This window comes from Leucoraja erinacea, unplaced genomic scaffold, assembly GCF_028641065.1.
Source record: "Leucoraja erinacea ecotype New England unplaced genomic scaffold, Leri_hhj_1 Leri_584S, whole genome shotgun sequence".
In the NCBI taxonomy this organism is placed as follows: domain Eukaryota; kingdom Metazoa; phylum Chordata; class Chondrichthyes; order Rajiformes; family Rajidae; genus Leucoraja; species Leucoraja erinaceus.
The window spans coordinates 25,940-46,760 of NW_026576492.1; the positions used below are offsets into that span (position 1 = coordinate 25,940).

Genomic DNA, 20,821 nt, shown 5'->3' on the forward strand with positions numbered 1-20,821 from the left:
ATGGGCCGGTGTACACTGCTGAAGCCCCGGCGGCCTGGCAGAGGGATCCACTACCTGACTGACTGTGAGGGTTCGGGTCCAGTGGAGATGAGCTGGATTCCTGCCCATGACATTCTGGTCCCCAACCTGATCCGTGACGTTCATCACCAATATCCGGACCAGCCAAAGAGGACGCCAGGAGGCGTACATGGCGGATGGGCCCGTCACATTTGCTCCGCCTCCAGACACGAGACTGTTTCCACACACCGACTGGTCAGTTCAGCATTCTGTCTGTTCGATTACAGTTCTGGGTTCTGTCGGTTCCAGGTCTCTACCTTTCGGTTCCATTCACGTGTGGAGTTTGGTTTTGCTTCAGTTCTTCTCGGTGAGCCTGCATTCCAATCCTTTCCATTTCAGAGCCTTATGACAGGACAATATGTATAGGGCCCTATAAGTTCATAAATTCATAAATTATAGGGATATAATGAAGACATTCGGCCCTTTGAGTCCCCTCCGCCTTGGAATCCTGGCTGATCTCTGCCTACACAAGTCCTCTGAGATAAGGGAGCGGGCAAAGGTTCATCTTCTCTGAGGAAATTTGGAAATCAAATGATGGACGTGCCCGTGGTTGAGCCTTCTGGCAGCAGACACCGCTGTTCTAAAACATTTCCGAACATGGTACACAGTAAAAGCACAGTCCTCCAATTGCATGTGAATTATATCCCTCCATACTCTGTATATTCGTGTGCACGACTAAAAACCTCTTAAATACCTCCGTGTTCCATCACCCACCAGTTTAACTGCAATATAAATACTCCCACATCTCAGTTAAAATGCCACGCCCCCACCATATATCAGACCTTCGAGTTCTTGCTAGTTCTATCCTACGTAAAATGTTGTGACTTTTAACCTATCTCTGTGTCATCATTTTGTAAACTACCATCGCGTCCCTTCTCGGCCTTAAACGCTACAGAACAAACGACCCCAGGTTTGTCCAACCTGCTTTAAGCTAATACCAGGCAGCATCGTGCTAAACCTCCTCTACACCTAATCTAAGGAAATGCATTCTTGCCCTAATCTGAGGAAATACATTCTTGCCCTAATCTGAGTAAAGACATTCTTGCCCTAATCTGAGGAAAGACATTCTTGCCCTAATCTGAGAAAAGACATTCTTGACATAGAGGGAGTACAGAGAAAGTTCAACAGACTGATTCCTGGGATGGCAGGACTTTCATATGAAGAAAGACTGGATAGACTCGGCTTGTACTCGCTAGAATTTAGAAGATTGAGGGGGTGATTTTATAGAAACTTACAAAATTCTTAAGGAGTTGGACCTGCATGCATGAAGATTATTTCCGATGTTGAGGAAGTCCAGAACAAGGGATCACAGTTTTAGAATAAGGGTCTTTGAGGACCGAAATGAAAAAAACATCGTTTTTTACACAGAGAGTGGTGAATCTCTGGAATTTTACTTCGGAGTCACGTGAGTGACTTCGTGAAGAAGCCCGCCCCAGGACGCATTGCGGCATTACGTTTCAGCATGCAAAGCGGCAGCCGGGAGTCAGGGCTCCCGAAGAAACGAGAAAAAATCTAAGTTTAGGTAAGTACTTACCTTTACTGTTACAGCCCCTTTGCGTCTGCTTGTTTCCCGCAGGGCGTGCAAGCGGCCCCCTTGGACTCCGGGAGGAGTTTTCCGTTCGAGGGAGGGGAGGAAAGACGCTACTAGGGAGAGAGAGCGCCGGCGGACCATGAATGGGAGCTGTGCCGGTGCCGGTAAACTCTCCACAGGGGCGACATCAAGAGCGCAGGAGACGGCGCTAGCACTGTGTTGGGGTCCCCTCAGTCCTCGCTCGCTCGCGAGTACTGTCCAGGTGAGGCAGGCAGGCGGGCGGGAGGAGGCTTCCGACATTTGCGGAGCCGTCAGGGGGACCCACTGTACAGTGCTGGCGTGGAGTGCGCTGCAGCCCGAGTGCAGGTGAGCAGCAGCCCGAGTGCAGAGTCAGCTAGAATTGCCAGATAGAGCGAGGACCGCTAATCAGCGGCCCGCTCCCGACACTGCACCAAGCCGTCAGCATCAGCTGCGGGCTTGGGGGGGGGGGGGAAATGCTGCACCTGCCCGCTGGACGAAAGGACGTCGTTGGGCAGCAAACAGGGGTGGACCGCTTAGCGGGCGGTCCGCAAACCCGACACCGCGACCGAGCCAGCCCGCTAGCGCCTGAGCAGCGGGCTGGATGTGTGTAAAACCCGGCGGTGGAGCTCACATCGGACTGGGACGTCTCTCCACCCAGGAGGGGGAGAGACAGCCGCCTGAGCTGCAGGAGCGGCTCTTGGGCATTGGAAAGGTGAGTTTGCAGTTGTGTTTTATTACAGATTTCAGGAACTCAACGCAAAAAATTCGCAAAGAGAAACTGCCCCGCTCCAACTCTACCAGCGGGGCAGCAACCGGCGGCAGCGTCGCTCGCAGAGCGTTTTCGCTATCCCTGAGACCGAGCCAAGCCAGTCTCGCCAGAGCCTACACGGCGGACTGGGAAAGCGGCCAGGAAGCCAAACGGCCGGTCGTCTCCGATTCGTCGGAGGGGGACATGTCTCTACCAAAGCAGAGAGAGACAGCCGCCTGATCTGCACTTAGCAGCTCCTGGAGGAGAAGGTCCACCGGGAACAGCAGCGCTCCCGGCGAGACAGGACAGGCACCTCCTCCATAGTGTCGTTCAGGCACTGCCCTTTGCTACCCTCATACCACGGGTTGGAGCAGGAGGCTAGCATTGGTGACCAGGGCAGGGCTGGTCTGTAAATGGGGCAGGCGGACAAAATCGGGAGTATGCTTGAGGTGCAGGATCAGGAACAGCTGTTGGGTGTCGTGGACCGCTTCGTAGCAACCCCACGGGCTGGAGCACCGCCGGAGCCAAAACAATGGCAGCCAGCAAGAATATACAGCACCAGAGAACTATGAGGCCCTTAAGGGGAATAAGCCTAAAACAGCAAAATCTGGAAGTTGTGGGGGCCCTTATGCGGGCATAAAAACTCAAGCTACAGCGGATCCGAAGGCTCCTGATGTCAGCTATCACAGCCTATGCTTGTTCTGTGGAGATAACGAGATCAACACATGCCACCAGAAAGTGCTGGTATTAAGGTGTACCACGATTCGAACTAAATAATCTCTGAAAGGAAATACAACACCTGCCCTCAATCTCAAAGATGCAGGCTTGAGCAAAGCCCAGCAGCGGAGGCAGACTCACTGCTATTTGGGAGAGATCTGAACAAAAAGCTGAAGGAGATCGAAGAGGTATCAAAAACCTTCGGCATCATGAGGGCAGGCCAAGGGACGAGCAAACCACGATTTTCGATAACCTAACAGCAGCACCTCACGGCATCTACCAGTCTATGTCTAGAATATGGGACTGGTGAAAGCTTGGGGCCGCACTATCCCCAAAGATCTTTTAGATCAGGGCCCGCCGCGGACCCCCTGGAAAATGCGCCCCCCCCCCCAACGTCGCCAGCACATCCTCAGAACAAAAGCACTCAGAAAACAGAAAACACAAAACCGCCAATAACCATGGAGGTAGGTGGGTCTGGTTCCTACCAGCATATAGAGCGCTTTCTTGGACTATCTTGGCTTTCATATTAATTCAGTCCACGTAACTATAAGGATGCCAAGAGACAACATAGTTGAATTGGCACAAACAAGCACAAAGTAATGGTCAAACTACCAACTACTCGACAAATAACAGAGTAATTGGGAAAAAATGGTACCATTTCTGTCTACATCATTCAGATGTCAGTATCAAAAACAACATATAGGTTGTCATTGAGCATCTCATGAAGTTACCCACTGAAGTAATATCAGAAAGACAGTGGTGGGGTTACCACTTATACTGGGCATTAATTATCTAAAAAATGTTCGGGTGAATTTATGAGTTTAAAGCACTTGCATGTATGGGTATAAATAGACTACACTATGGAGGTGGCCTATATTAACCATATGGCAGCATAAAGTCGGTATCATATGAGAAGTTGGTCAAACCAATTTGGCAATGGTATATCCATAGATGTATTTGACTATCGACAACTTACCTGGGTGGTAAGCAAAATACAGTGACAGACACCAGGTCACATAATATTAAGGACTACATCAATTAGATGTTTTCATATAAAGTTAACAAAACTATTAAGCTATATGATGCAACAGATATTAATGCATTTCATTGTCGCTGTACTGTACACTGACAATGACAATTAAAATGGAATGTGAAACTGATATCGATTATTTGCATTAACGCTATATCACCAGGTGTTCGGGGATGTCCTATGTATGTCGCGGGGGGAAACCAGACCCTGGGCCAGTGGAATCCTCATTAAAAAAATTTCTCTGGGACAGATAGTTCCAGCAGAAAGATCGTCAGCTATATATATTAACTTTTCTGACCTATAGGTCATGTTGTCATTCAAGAATGTATTTATAATATTGATAGACAAATGCGTTCACGCTGCATTGGTGAAATTAATTATATGTATTTTTCCCTTCTGCCTCACCAATCGAGAACAACGCACAGTAAAAAAGGATTCTGCTTCAGGTATTTGATAGTACCTGACGGACTTACGCAGCCCTTGTTTCACTTCACGCCATGACATGGCTGTTGAAACTTGGATGGTGTTTTCCAGTACCCAGAATTATTAATATCGGAGTCGGGCACAAATCAACCTGTGCCATGAGAAATAAGCTCCTGAGCTGCAGATTCTGCGCAAGCCTCTGGGACTGGGATTGTTATACTGAATAATCGACACCATGTCAGCATCCTTTTGAACATCCACTGGACTACAACAATTGTCCAGCATCAAGAGAAGTACTGCAAGGATAAAGGGGAAAACCTACTCATCCGATACAGGTACTACGAACTGGAATTCCTGGAGAACCTTCATCATGATGAAGGATTCGGCTACAGTGCCATCAACACAGCTAGAATTACCCTGCCTGTTTCTTTTTCAAAACAGCTACAGGACAACAGGCCATGGGGTCACTGGCTGGAGGTAAATTTGAAGGGTATTAAAACTCTAAAACCCTAGACTAGGTACACCTATATATGGGATGTCACAGTGGTTAACCACACTTCAGGGGATCCCACCAGCCAGAGCCCTAAACCTGAACCTTCTATGCACTAAAAACATATGTTAAAGGCACATGGAGCAGCACAGAGTGTCCAGTCATTACTCCTATTTTCAACTGGACACCATGCTCACAGCTTCAGACCAGATCTCTATCATTTGTTCAGGGAATGGTCAAACCAGACCAGGAACACCTTATCCAGTCATAAAACCGGGCTACCCGCCAGAAAACACGGTATGTGCCAAGACCCTATTACCTTACATAGACACAACCTAATTATGCGAGGGAGATGAAAAGCCTTGTGGGTTTGTCACAAAACACCTTGTGGTCGGGTAACAAGCCTTTTTTGAAATGGCTCAAGCAGGTTAAAGCTCCTGGGATAAAACTAACATGTATAAAGTTGTCATCCCACAGGAGAAGCTTCCACGTCAACGGCAAAAGAATGGACGTGCCTGTAAACCACATCCTGGCTACAGCAGAATAGTGGGGGTAAAATGTTCAGAGAAATAAATTATTATAAACTGTTGACAAAACCTGTTTTTTATTTGCAGGAAGATTCCAATCTGCAAATATTCAAATTAGCCAAGGGGAGCATTTAAAATTCTTCAGTGTTATTGTAAAAATACCATTGTTTTTTTCTATAAACAGAATCATTGGTTGATTATGATAACACGCTTCCTCCCTCAAAGGCTTCGGCAGCGAGTGATATAAAGCTGTTACACGGTTTGAAATCACAGAGCTTTGAAATCTTCACGAAGTCACTCACGTGACTCCGAAGTAAAATAGTAAGATTAAACGAGAACTTACCAGTTTGAAGTTTGATCTGTATTTTATGAGGAGTTACGATGAGGGATTACGTGCCCTCCGCCCCCACCCTCATTACATGGATCAAACTGATAATTGATGTCTCTTTATTCTTTACTATGTTACTTCAAATACGTGTCTGTCTGTGATTCCACACCGCTGCTTTGAAGTTATGCCGCAATGCGTCCTGGGGCGGGCTTCTTCACGTAATTCCTCATCGTAACTCCTCATAAAATACAGATCAAACTTCAAACTGGTAAGTTCTCGTTTAATCTTACTATTCTCTGCCACAGAAGGTAGTTGAGGCTAGTTCATTGGCTATATTTCAGAGGGAGTTAGATGTGGCCATTGTGGCAAAAGGGGTCAGGGGGTATGGAGAGAAGGCAGGTACAGGATACCGAGTTGGATGATCAGATATGATCATATTGAATGGCGGTGCAGGCTCGAAAGGCCGAATGGCCTACTCCTGCACCTATTTTTTTTTAATGTTTCTATGTTTCCATATCCTCTCTAATGCCTTCACATCAAAAATACACACAATACTCGAAGATCGGCCGATGCAAAGCCACATAACGCCACCACAGGAATTCCTGGCGATTATACTTTACGGGAGCTGGTATGTGAGATATTAATAAATTAACTCAACAGTGGATGTATTCTATTTCAGTATGGAAGGCGCAAGACAATCGCTCTGTCTTCAAAATATGTCATCAATTCCAATTGGGAGGTTTATCGACTAAATCAATAATGTAATCTTGACGAATAGAAATCGAGCACAATCATTTACCAGAGGGGAAAGATGAGAAGAAAATATTCAATGTGAAGGAGTACAATTTTGATAAGAACCCGAGGGCTAACGTTCTCACACAGAGCATTGTGTGAATTTGGTATAAATTGCCGGAGGAAGCATCTCGAGGCAGGTATCACAACAGCATTTGAAATGCATCGAATACGTTGCCAAGATTTGAGACTTTCGACATCAGGGATTTGATTTCGGGTTTAATTCATTACTGAATTACTGTGAGAAGTAGGGTCATGACCCTAAACGTCATCCATTGCTTCTCTCCATAGATGCTGCCTATCCCGCTGAGCTTTTCCAGCTTTTTGCATTTATCTGGGCTGATGTTGCGACGATTGGACGTTGGGGGTGTCCGTGTTGACGCGACTATTGAAACGCCCAATGATCTTCGGTTGTGACGGTCGAAATACCGACGGTTCTTTGCGCTGTTCGAAGAACAGGTCGCCTCTGTTGCGTCACTAGCGCTGAGAACCAATCGGCGTTCTCTGTACCTTTGTCTCCGCGTTCCACGGGTCGCTGGCGGCCAATCGCAGCGCGGCCCGAGTGTATGGAACGTTCTATGTGGTGGGGTATAAAAGAGACGTGTTCGGCGAATGCGACACATTGGCTGGAGCTGAGAGACTAGAACGGACATCATGGTGGGTGATCCCGGGGCTGGGCGGCGGGGCAACACGTGAAACCGGTCATGGAGAGAGCCGGGATAACTCCAGAGAACCGGGAACGAAGGCCCATGGGTGGAGAGTGTTTCCGCGGTGACCACGCTGGGCAAACGCGTTGATCCGGTCGCACACTGTGGTGTGGCGTGGGTAAAATGCTAGCACTCGGAACCAATATCCGTGGGAATAGCACAATCATCTCTTCCCCCTATCCTCCACCAACCCATCCCACCTTTCTCTCTCTCTCCAGCGTGAATGTATCTCCATCCACATCGGCCAGGCCGGAGTTCAGGTCGGCAACGCTTGCTGGAAGCTCTATTGCCTGGAACACGGGATCCAGCCGGATGGACAGATGCCGAGCGACAAGACCATCGGGGGCGGCGACGACTCCTTCAATACCTTCTTCAGCGAGACGGGGGCGGGCAAGCACGTCCCCCGGCCCGTGTTCCTTGATCTGGAGCCCACGGTGATCGGTAAGTTGAAACAGGGGAGAGTCCTGACATGTTAGGGTGGCTGAAACCTTCCCCGCGGCGTTTGCCGAGGGGCGTGTGATTCTTAATGAACCAATTTCTTAATGAACTGGTTCATTCTCCGTTCTCTGTTCGCTCCCCTGTAGATGAAGTACGGACATGCACATACCGGCAGCTCTTCCACCCCGAACAGCTCATCACCGGCAAGGAGGACGCGGCCAACAACTATGCCCGGGGCCACTGCTCCATCGGCAAGGAGATCGTGGATCTGGTCCTGGATCGCATCCGGAAGCTGGTAGGTTGTGGAAGCGAATTCAACCGTGAACCAGCACCCGTTATGCAACGATCTGGCGCTCCTGGTTCGCCCGCGCCGATTCCGCACCATGAATGATCTACCCCTCAGCATACTCTAGCAACTTTCCATCTCCAGATGTTACACAACAAATGACAGTTGTTAGGGTGCGACCACAGATGTTAGACACCTCTCCAGAGGGTCAGTTTATTCCTGCAACACTCACACTCACCCCACCATTACCCTTCTCAATGCTCTCCGCTTTATCTGCCCACAGGCCGACCAGTGCACCGGCCTGCAGGGGTTCCTCATCTTCCATAGTTTCGGCGGCGGCACCGGCTCGGGCTTCACCTCCCTCCTCATAGAAAGACTCTCCGTCGACTACGGCAAGAAATCCAAGCTGGAGTTTTCCGTCTACCCGGCGCTGCAGATCTCCACCACCATGGTCGAGCCCAACAACGCGGTGCTGGTCACCCACTGCACCCTGGAGCACTCTGACTGCTCCTTGATGCTGGATAACGAGGCTATTTACGACATCTGCCGGCGGAACCTGGACATCGAGCGCCCCACCTACACCAACTTCAACCGCCTGCTAGGGCGCAGGTAGTGTCGTCCACCATGGCCTCGCTGCCCTTCGACGGCGCCCACAACGTAGACCTGCTCGAGCTCCAAACCAACCTGGTCCCCTACCCGCGCATTCACTTCCCGCTGGTGACCTACGCGACCCTGATCTCGGCCGAGAAGGCTTATCACGAGCAACTGTCCGTGTCGGAGATCACCAACGCCTGCTTCGAGCCGGCCAACCAGATGCTCAAGTGCGACCCCCGCCAGGGCAAATACATGGCGTGCTGCATGATGTACCGCGGGGACGTAGTGCCCAAGGACGTCAACGCCTCCATCGCCACCATCAAGACCAAGGCTCCATCCAGTTCGTGGACTGGTGCCCGACCGGGTTCAAGGTAGGTCTAGATTGTAGACCAATCCACGCAACAGAAGTTTGACCCAACCCGTGCTTTCACACTGTATTGTGATATCTACCACATCCAGATCAGGCGAGAACCTTCCTGAACGGTGGCCCGGGTTTCTTTACATTTAACTGGCAATGGATACTATTGAAAGTTTCTATGAGTCTCTTCTTTCTCTCCCCCGCAGGTAGGCATCAACTACCAGCCCCCGACGGCGGTGCCAGGGGGCGACCTGGCTAAGGTGCAACGAGCCGTCTGCATGCTGAGCAACACCACCGCCGTCTCCATGGCCTGGACCCGCATGAACCTCAAGTTCGACAAGATGTACGCCAAGCGGGCCTTTGTTCACTGGTACGTGGGGGAGGGTCTGGAGGAAGGAGAGTTCCAGGACGCGCGGGAGGACGTGGCGTCGCTGGAGAAGGACTACGACAAAGTGGGCATCGATTCGGCGGATCTGGACAGGACGGCGGAAGAGGAAGAGTGAATGTGGTGTATATCAATAAAGATTCTTTTTTTTTACTGGTGTAAATCCAATATACGAAATTAAATATATTTGAGACAGTTTCGTATTATGCGCTTTGTCAAGACACAGTTACTTAATGTCTATAGGTCCATAACGTGGAAACAGACCCTTCGGCCCAACGTGTCCATGCCGCCTCATCTCTGCTCATCCAATTTGCCCACGTTTGGCGCATTCACTCTATCCAATTCTGCGCCATGTAACTGCATAAATATCCTTTAAATGTTACTGTACCCGCCTTTGATAGATCACCTGGACCCTTGTTCTGCACCCACCAACACCTGCGAGGTAAATGTGCCCCTCAGATTCCTATAACTCTTTCCCCTCTCATCTCCAACCTATGCCCTCTAATTTTTGATTCCTCTATGGTACGAAAGGTCTCCGTGCATTAACTCTATGTATGCCGCTCATGATTTCATAAACCTCCACAGGGACTCTACTCGGCCTTCTGTGTTCCAATGATTATAGATTGTGCCTGCCTGACCGCCCCCTACATCTCAATCCTACGAGTCGTGGCATCGTAAATCATCGCATCTCATAAATCATCATTCAGATTTATCTCTGGATGGGGATGTTTGTAGAGCTGGGGGTTGGTCAATGGGTGAGGCAATCTGTTTCTTGAAAGTGTTCGGGGTCCACGGGTCACAACGTTCCAGTCATTGAAACTCCTTGAGCTGATGGAGCGTGCTGACCCGGCGGCGAGAATGGGTACGGCTCCCGTGTTCATAGACCAAAAAACGTACCACAGTACAGCTCAGGAACGGGTCCAGCGGCCCACAGTGTTGGCGCCGAACGTGCTGCCAAGTTAAAATATCTAATCTGCCAGTACAATGTGATCATGGCTGATCATCCCCAATCAGTACCCCGTTCCTTCCTTCTCACCATATCCCCTGACTCCGCTATTTTTAAAAGCCCTATCTAGCTCTCTCTTGAAAGCATACAGAGAACCCGCCTCCGCCGACCTCTGAGGCAGAGAATTCCACAGACTCACCACTCTCTGTGAGAAAAAGTGATCCGTCGTCTCCATTCTAAATGGCTTACCCCTTATTCTTAAACTGTGGCCCCTGGTTCTGGACTCCTCCAACATCGGGAACATGTTTCCTGCCTCTAGCGTGTCCAACCCCTTAACAATCTTATACGTTTCAATGAGATCTCCTCTCATCCTTCTAAACTCCAGAGTATACAAGCCTAGCCGCTCCATTCTCTCAGCGTATGACAGTCCCGCCATCCCGGGAATTAACCTTGTAAACCTACGTTGCACTCCCTCAATAGCAAGAATGCCCTTCTTCAAATTAGGACTTCTGCACTGTTTTCATAATCTGAGACCAACCCAGCTACGGAGAACTTTGTTGTTTGGACTTGTCATGTCATCTTCACAAATAGAAATTTAAGCCAAAACTTTTAACAGAAAGCGGCATGGTCTGCCTCACAGCGCCCGAGACCCGGGTTCGATGCTGACCACGGATGCTGTCTGTGCGGAGTTTGTACGTTGTCCCTGTGACCGTCTGGGTTTTCTCTCGGTTCCCTCCCACACTGCAAAGACGTACAGGTTTGTAAGTTAATTTGTTGATCGGTAAAATTGCAAATTGTCGCTAGTGTAGAGGATAGTGCTGGTATGCGGGGATCGCTGATCGGCGCGGAAGGTCACTTTCCGTGTTTTATCTCTGAATTCTAAATTGTAAAGTGGGGAAAGTGAAAGGGGAAATATTGCTAAGGCGACTATTGAAACGCCCAATAACCCGTTCGTCCGACTGACGAGATTCAGACGGTTCTTTGCGCCGTTTGAATAACATTTGGCCGCGAACCCTCTGTTGCGACACTCGATCTGAGAACCAATCGGCGTTCCCTTTGCCTTTGTCTCCGCGTTCCACGCCGACGCTTCGTTCACTGGCAGCCAATCACAGCGCGGCCCGGGTGTATGGAACGTTCTATCGGGCCATGTATCAAAGGGACGCGTTCGGCCAATGCGACACATTGTCTAACTGCGAGACTGGAAGGGACATCATGGTAGGTGCTCCCGGGTTTTGGCGGTGGGGCGTCGTTTGAAACCGGTGAGGGGAGAGCCGGGATTACTCCAGAGAACCGGGAACTAAGACCCTGCATGCAGAGGCCACGCTAATCCAGGCGCACACTATGGTGCGGTATTGGGGAAAATGTTAGCACTCGGACCCAATAACTATGCAAATAACACTGTCATATCTTTCCCAATTTACCCACCGCCCCACTCCCTCTTTCTCTCCCTGCAGCGTGAGTGTATCTCCATCCACATCGGCCAGGCCGGAGTCCAGCTCGGCAACGCTTGCTGGGAGCTGTATTGCCTGGAGCACGGGATCCAGCCGGATGGCCAGATGCCCAGCGACAAGACCATTGGAGGCGGCGACGACTCCTTCAACACCTTCTTCAGCGAGACGGGGGCGGGCAAGCATGTTCCGCGCGCCGTGTTTATAGATCTGGAGCCCACGGTGATCGGTAAGCTTGGAGGGAGAGAGTGTTAATATATTTTGTCTCAGTCCCTCTACGCGACGTGTGGGAAGGGGGTTGGGGTGGGGGGGGGTGGGGTTGCGGCGCTGGTTAAGCTCCGACCTCTGCTCCCTCCCCCAAAGATGAGGTGCGGACCGGCACCTACCGGCAGCTCTTCCACCCCGAGCAACTCATCACCGGCAAGGAGGACGCGGCCAATAACTACGCCCGGGGCCATTGTTCAATCGGACGGAGATCGTGGACCTGGTCCTGGATCGCATCCGGAAGCTGGTAGGTTGCGTCGCACCTCCAACGGCCGATTCCAACCGTAACCCAATGCCCGGTGTTCACTGTTCCGCCGCTCCTGTTGCAGTACGGTCTCGCCCCCGCTCTTCACTGATGACTCAGCGGATCCGATGCCTCAATGCACGTCCCCCATTTGGTTCCACCAAGTGTCCTCTTGTTCCCACGTTCAGGTCTGCTCCTCGCACCCACAGTCACAGCACCATGCAGCGTGGAAACAGACCCACATTGACCCTTCCACACTAGTCCCTCCTGCCTGTGTTTGGCCCATGTGCCTCTAAATGTAAACTGGAATCTGTCTTAATCTGTCTCGAAGGTTGCGATAGGACGGGCTTCAATTACCGTCACCCTCCTGCGCTCCAAGGTATAGAGTCATAACCTGCTCACCCACCCGCTACAGCTCAGGCCCTTGAGTGCTGGCAACATCATCATCAAATTTATCCGCACCCTTTCTTGCTTGGCAACATCTTTCTCGTCACATGGTGCTCAAAACTGACCCCAATTCTCTCAATGTGACCTCACGGATGCCCAGTGTGACAGCAACATGATTTCCCCCACCATCCCCATGTCTATACACAATACTCTGACTGATCAAGGCCAACGAGCCGACAGCCCGTTTGAAGTCTCTATCTACCGACAGCGCCACTTTCAAGGAACTGTATCCCTGCACTCATAGACAAACCTGCTCCACAACACAATACAGAGCCCCCCCCCCCATTCACTGTATATAACATGCAGCAATTGCTCAGTCTTCCTCCCCAACTGATCAAGATCATGCTGCAATTTCTGACAACCGTCTTCACTATCTATATTGCCAATCATTTGTAAGTCGTCTCCAAACTTGCTAATCGTGCCATGGACATTATCATCCAAATCCATTGATATAGACACCCAAGAACAATGGGACCAGCACAGAGTTCCGAGGCACATCACTTATGACCGGCCTCCAGCCCGAAAAGCAAACTTCCACCATTACCCTCTGCTTTCTTCCATTAAGCCAGTTTTCTATCCAAACAGCCATCTCTTCTTGGATCCGGTGTCCTTTGGCCTTCCAGATCAGTCTACGATAAGGAACCATTGCTTTGCTTTCAATGCTTTGGAGAAATCCATACATACATCTACAGCTCTTGCCCTAATGTTGCCACTAATCTCCTATGTGGGACCTTATTAAATGATTTTTGAAAGTCCAGGTACACTACATTCACTGGCTCTCCCATGTACATTTGTGGATTTACGAAGGGGGAATAATGCATGACAAATCTTCTGGACATTTTTGAGGATGTAACAAGTAAAAATGGACAAGGGAGAACCAGTGGATGTAGTCTACATGGACATTCAGATGAGTTAAACAGGTGCTTTGGATCAGTCTTCAATAAGGAGGACACAAACAATCTTTCTGGTGTACTAGTGACCTTGGACCAAGGGAGGAACTGAAGGAAATCCGCATTAGGCAGGAAATGGTGTTGAGTAGACTGATGGGATTGAAGGCTGATAAACCACCATGGCCTGGTGATCTGCATTCCAAGGTACTTAAGGTAGTGGCTATAGAAATCGTGGACGCATTTGTGTTCATTTTCCAATGTTCTATAGATTCAGGATCAGTTCCTGGGGATTGGATGACTAATGTTATCCCACTTTTTAAGAAAGGCGGGAGAGAGAAAACAGGGAATTATAGACCAGTTAGCCTAACATCAGTGGTGGGGAAGATGGTCCAGTCAATTATAAAAGATGAAATAAGGGCACATTTGATAGCAGTAACAGGATCGGTCCGAGTCAGCATCGATTTACGAAGGGTAAATCATGTTTGACTAATCTTCTGGATTTTTTGAGAATGTAACTAGGAAAATGGGCAAGGGAGAGTCAATGGATGTAGTGTTCCTGGACTTTCAGAAAACATTTGATAAGGTCCCACATTGGACATTAGTGGGAAAATTAGGGCACATGGAATTGGGCGTAGAGTGCTGACTTGGATTGGTTGGCAGACAGGAAACAAAAGAAGGGGTTAATGGGTCCTTTTCGGAATGGCAGGCAGTGACTAGTGGGGCACCACAAGGCTCAGTGCTGCTATCGCAGCTATTTACAATATATATTAATGATTTAGGTGAAGGGATAACAAGTAACATTAGAATATGTGCAGATGACACAAAGCTGGGTGGCAGTGTGAACTGTATGGAGGATGCTATGAGGATGCAGGGTAGGACAGTTTGGGTGAGTGGGCAGATGCATGGCAGATGCAGTTCAATGTGGATAAGGCAGGAACGGCCTGCTGATTGTGGATGATCCGCCATGTTCACATTGAATGGCGGTGCTGGCTCGAAGGGTCGAATGGCATTGTGCTGCACATATTGTGTGTTGGGATAGCAGATTTGCAGCTAACACAAAGCTGGGTGGAAGTGTGAACTGTGAAGTAGATGCCATGTTTGGACAGGTTGGGTGAGTTGGCAGATGCATGGCAGATGCAGTTTAATGTGGATAAGTGTGAGGTTGCAAGGATAGGAATGCAGATTATTAACTGAATGGTGTCAATTTAGGAAAAGGGTAAAAACAACGAGATCTGGGTGACGTTGTTCATCAATCACTGAAAGTAAGCATGCGGGTACTGAAGGCAGTGAAGAAAGCTAATGGTATGTTGGCCTTCATAACGAGAGGAATTGAGTATAGGAGCAAATACGTCATTCTGCTGTTGTACAAGGCCCTGGTGAGACCACACCCGTTGTATAGTGTGTAGTTTTGGTCTCCTAATTTGAGGAAGGATATTGACGGAGTACAGCGTAGGTTCACGAGGTTTATACCCGGGATGGCGGGCCTATCATATGATGAAAGAATGGAACGAATGGGCTAGTATTCACTGGAATTTAAAAGGATGAGAGGGAATCTTATAGAAACAAACAACATTATTAAGGGATCGGACACGCCAGATGCAGGAAAAAAAATTCCGATGTTGGGGGACTCCAGTACCAGGAGCCACAGTTTAAGAATAAGCGATAGGCCATTTAGGACTGAGATGAAGAAACATCCACAGCACAATACAGAGCCCCCCCCCCCCCCCCCCCCCCCCCATTCACTGTATATAACATGCATCCATTGCTCAGCCTTCCTCCCCAACTGATCAAGATCCAGCTGCAATTTCTGACAACCGTCTTCACTATCTATATTGCCAATCATTTTTAAGTCGTCTCCAAACTTGCTAATCGTGCCATGGACATTATCATCCAAATCCATTGATATAGAAACCCAAGAACAATGGGACCAGCACAGAATTCCGAGGCACACCACTTATGACCGGCCTCCAGCCCGAAAAGCAAACTTCCACCATTACCCTCTGCTTTCTTCCATTAAGCCAGTTTTCTATCCAAACAGTCATCTCTTCTTGGATCCGGTGTCCTTTGGCCTTCTAGACCAGTCTACGATAAGGAACCTTTGCTTTGCTTTCAATGCTTTGGAGAAATCCATACTCTACAGCTCTTGCCTCATCAATCATTTTTGGTCACATAATCACAAACCTCGATCAGATTCTTGACACACGACCAACCAGCTACACAGCCGTGCTGACTATCCCTAATCCGCCTATGTCCATCTACATGCATTCATAACCTGTCCCTCAGATACTCCCTCGCATCTTTCCGACCACAAATATTTAACTAATACCACAGATGTTAGGCTCCGTCCACCTCCCCTGAGCGTCAGTTTACCCCCTGTAGCACCCACACTCACCCCCACACCTCCCCCTTTCAATGCTCTCCGCTTTCTCTGCCCACAGGCCGACCAGTGCATCGGACTGCAGGAGTTCCTCATCTTCCACAGTTTCGGTGGCGGCACCGGCTCGGGCTTCACCTCCCTCCTCATGGAGAGACTGTCCGTCGACTACGGCAAGAAATCGAAGCTGGAGTTTTCCGTCTACCCGGCGCCGCAGATCTCCACCGCCGTGGTCGAGCCGTACCGGCGGAACCTGGGCATCGAGCGCCCCACCTACACCTACCTCAACCGCCTGCTGGGGCAGGTAGTGTCGTCCATCACCGCCTCGCTGCGCTTCGAGGGCGCCCACAACGTGGACCTGCTCGAGTTCCAGACCAACCTGGTCCCCTACCCGCGCATTCACTTCCCGCTGGTAACCTACGCGCCCCTGATCTCGGCTGAGAAGGCTTACCACGAGCAACTGTCCGTGTCGGAGATCACCAACGCCTGCTTCGATCCGGCCAACCAGATGATCAAGTCCCCCGCCAGGGCAAATACAGGGCGTGCTGCATGCTGTACCGCGGGGACGTGGTGCCCAAGGACGTCAACGCCTCCATTGCCACCATCAAGACCAAGCGCTCTATACAGTTCGTGGACTGGTGCCCGACCGGGTTCAAGGTAGGAGGTGGTTGTGCAGGAATCCACGCGGCAGAAACTTGACCCAAACACTGGTCTCGCACTGGGCTGTGAAATCTACCACAGCCAGACCAGCCGGTCCGCGATTGCAGAAACCAGGAGACGTTCTTTTGATGGAAACATGTATGTAACTATTTCCTTGTGTATTCTATCAGTGTCTGCGCAAGATTGTTTACCGAAACTGCCTAGAGCACAAGTAATTGACAGGTCTCGGTCAAGAGATTAAGACTCTATCACAGAACTTGCAGAACGGCTAATCTTGCTCCGGTGTGACTTTCCACAGCTAAATGTTATTTCCTTTGAATTCTGAGTGTCCTTGTTCATTACCGTTTGTCTGGATGCTTTTTGTCTAAATCAATGTATAAAAGAGATGGTTTTCAGCATTAGCTCAGAGAGGACTCCCACAGACACTTGGGCTCTGTGTGACTCTCTCTCTCTCTCACAATAAAGTTCGTTCAGTTTCTACCTCCGTTTTTGTAATAGTCTTTGTTGGAAAATTTCTAACACTTTCCAAACCGAGGGCCTGGGTTCTTAACATCCAGGGAACCATTGAAGGTTTCTAGGAGACTCCTGTCCAATGGGTCAAGCCGGCATCTTGATAACCAGCACGGGTTCCACTCGTTTAAAGGCGCAAATCATCATTTTTAGACCACGATCTGTAACATTCGGCCCATCGGGTTCATGCTGACCCTCTCACACTGATCTGTTTTGTAGTAAATGCCTATTATGTTCTGTGCGCTGAAGCAAAGCAATAATTTCATTGTCCTATCAGGGACACATGAAAATTAACTCACTTGAACTTCAACTTGAACCAGTAATTCCATTCTCTCCTGTCACTTATGTCCTAACGCTCGTTCAGTCCCACATTTTGCATTATTCCTCCATGCGACTTGCCAATTACCCAGCACCAGCCTCTTTGCGATGAAGGGGGTAAGGGAGGGGGGGGGGGGGGGGGGGTAGGATGGGGTAAGGTGGCGGAACGTCGGAGGTTATGATCGATCCCGGATCCACAGCGCTCTGGAACAGCTGCTTTCGTGGAACTCCAACCCTAGCGGGCACCATTTGCAATTTCCAGAACTCCATTGGGTGACCCCGGCTTCTTCCAATCGTACAACCAAACTGGTGTCCCTCGGCTAAAAGAGCACCGATTTCTCTTTCACCACTCTGTTACACACACTGCCTATTAATCCATCGCGGACATGTTGACGTGACAAAGCAATGGAGGTTGGCTTTTATTCGCTGCGCCACTGCCGCCACCTACCGGCGGCAGATGCATCTCATCTTGAATTCAGATTCAGATTCAGATTCAATCCTTATTGTCATTGTGCAGTGTACAGTTCAGAGACAACTAAATGCAGTTAGCATCTCATCCAGAAGAGCGAACATGGAATAATGAACAGTAAAATATATATATATATGTATATACAGTAGCAGTAGTGCAATTTTCTGGGGGGGAAGGAGGGTCGGGGGGCGGGGGGGGGGGGGGGGGGGGGGGGGGCGGGGGGGGGTGACTGCCAATCACCAAGGTACAGAGTTACCTAGGTACACCAAAGTACATCGCTTGCTTTGGACAGACTGAATGCAGGGGGTGCGGAACCGGTGATGCGTCGGGCAGTTTTCACCACCCTCTGCAGTGCTTTCCGGTCGGAGACAGAGCAGTTGCAATACCATACTGTGATACAGTTGGTAAGGATGTTCTCGATCGTGCAGCGGTAGAAGTTCACCAGAATCTGAGGAGACAGGTGGACCTCCTTTAGTCACCTGGAAGAAGAGACGATGGTGAGCCTTTTTGACCAGTGTTAAGGTATTGTGGGTCCAAGAGAGGTCATCAGAGATCTTGACCCCCAGAAACCTGAAGCTGGAAACATGTTCCACCTCCGTCCCGTTAATATGGATGTCATCATTCCAATGTGTCTGCAACCGAACTAAACGCCGTTTCTCTCTCTCCCGCAGGTGGGCATCAACTACCAGCCCCCAACGGTGGTGCCAGGAGGCGACCTGGCCAAGGTGCAACGCGCCGTCTGCATGCTGAGCAACACCACCGCCGTCTCCCTGGCCTGGACCCGCATGAACCTCAAGTTCGACAAGATGTACGCCAAGCGGAACTTTGTCCACTGGTACGTGGGAGAGGGGCTGGAGGAAGGGGAGTTCCAGGACGCGCGGGAGGACTTGGCGTCGCTGGTGAAGGACTACGAAGAAGTGGGTATCGATTCGGCGGATCTGGACAAGAAGGCCGAAGAGGAAGAGTGAATACCAGAAAGACTCGTTTAATTTTATTATTAATGTTATAAATTTAATGTATGGAATGTAATAAATGTAATAAATCTATTTTAAATGCAATTCGTCTTCCCTCCTACTTAACGCTATAATTTCGCTTGAGACTTTGGACTTTTACTTTATTTGCCACACAACCAGGGTCGGTGGAATTTGGGTTGTCAGCAGCGATACAATAATAAAGAACACACAACCACAATTAAAATGTAACACAAACATCCACCACAGAGACCCTTATAATGAACCGGTTACGGAGACAGATGTATGTCTTCATCTTCGTGTTAGACATAGAAACACAGAAACATAGGAAATAGGTGCAGGAGGAGGCCATTCTGCCCTTCTCGCCAGCACCGCCTTTCATTGTGATCATGGATGACCGTCCTCAATCAATAACCCTTGCCTGCCTTCTCCCCATATGCCTTGATTCCACTAGCCCATAGAGCTCTATCTAACTCTCTCTTAAATCCATCCAGTGATTTGGCCTCTGTGGCAGGGAATTCCACGAATTCTCAATTCTCTCGGTGAAAAAAAAAATTCACCTCAGTCTTAAATGGCCTCCCGTTTATTCTAAGACTATGGCCCCTGGTTCTGGACTCGACGAATTTTGGGAACATTTTCCCTCTATCTAGCTTAGCCAGTCCTTTTATCCCTAAGATCCCCCTCCTCCTTCTAAACTCCAGTGAATACAAGCCTAGTCTTTTCAAACATTCCTCATATGACAGTCCCATCGTCCCAGGGATCAATCTCGTGAACCTACGCTGCACTGCCTCGATCACAAGGATATCCTTCCTCAAATTAGGAGACAAAACTGTACACAATTCTCTAGATGTGGTCTCACCAGATCCCTATACAAATGCAGGGATCTGGTGAGACCGCATACTATAGGTGAGAACCTACTACTATACTGAAATCCTCTTGTTATGAAGGCCAACATTCCATTAGCTTTCTTCACTGCCTGCTGTACCGGCACGCCAACTTTCAGTGACCGGTGTACAAGGACACCCAGGTCTCGCTGTTCCTCCGCCTTACCTAACCTAACCCCATTGAGATAATAATCTGCCCCATTGTTTTTGCCACCAAAGTGGACAACCTCATATGGATCGATAATATACTGCATCTTCCACGCATCTGCCCACTCACTCAACCTGTCCACGTCACCTTACAACCTCCTAACATCCTCTTCACAGTTCACACTGCCACACATCTTTGTGTCATCCGCAAACCTGCTAGTGTTGCTCCTAATTCCCTCTTCCAAATCATTAATATATATGGTAAACATTTGCGGCCCCAACACCGAACCTTTGCGGCACTCCACTCGCCACTGCCTGCCATTCTGAAAAGGACCCGTTCGCTCCTACTCTTTCCTTCCGGTCTGCCAACCAATTTTCTATCCACGTTAACACCATACTCCTAATACCATGTGCTCTAATTCTAGTCGCCAGTCTCCCGTGGAGACCTTATCAAAGGCTTTCTGAAAGTCTAGATACACTACATCCACTGGCTCCCCTTCATCCTCGAAACATTCTAGAAGATTTATCAAGTATAGAAACATAGAAACATAGAAATTAGGTGCAGGAGTAGGCCATTCGGCCCTTCGAGCCTGCACCGCCATTCAATATGATCATGGATGATCATCCAACTCAGTATCCCGTACCTGCCTTCTCTCCATACCCCCTGATCCCCTTAGCCACAAGGACCACATCTAACTCCCTCTTAAATATAGCCAATGAACTGGCCTCTAGTACCTTCTGTGGCAGAGAGTTCCAGAGATTCACCACTCTCTGTATGATTTTCATTTCATAAATCCATGCTGACTTGGACTAATCT

General features: G+C 49.3%; 2 pseudogenes; both read left to right on the forward strand.

The window, feature by feature from the left end:
- LOC129694228 (tubulin alpha chain-like) lies at positions 1-10,458 on the forward strand (annotated as a pseudogene).
- A 1,108-nt stretch (positions 10,459-11,566) lies between these two features.
- Positions 11,567-20,701, forward strand: LOC129694229 (tubulin alpha-3 chain-like; annotated as a pseudogene).
- The last annotated feature ends 120 nt before the right edge of the window (positions 20,702-20,821 follow it).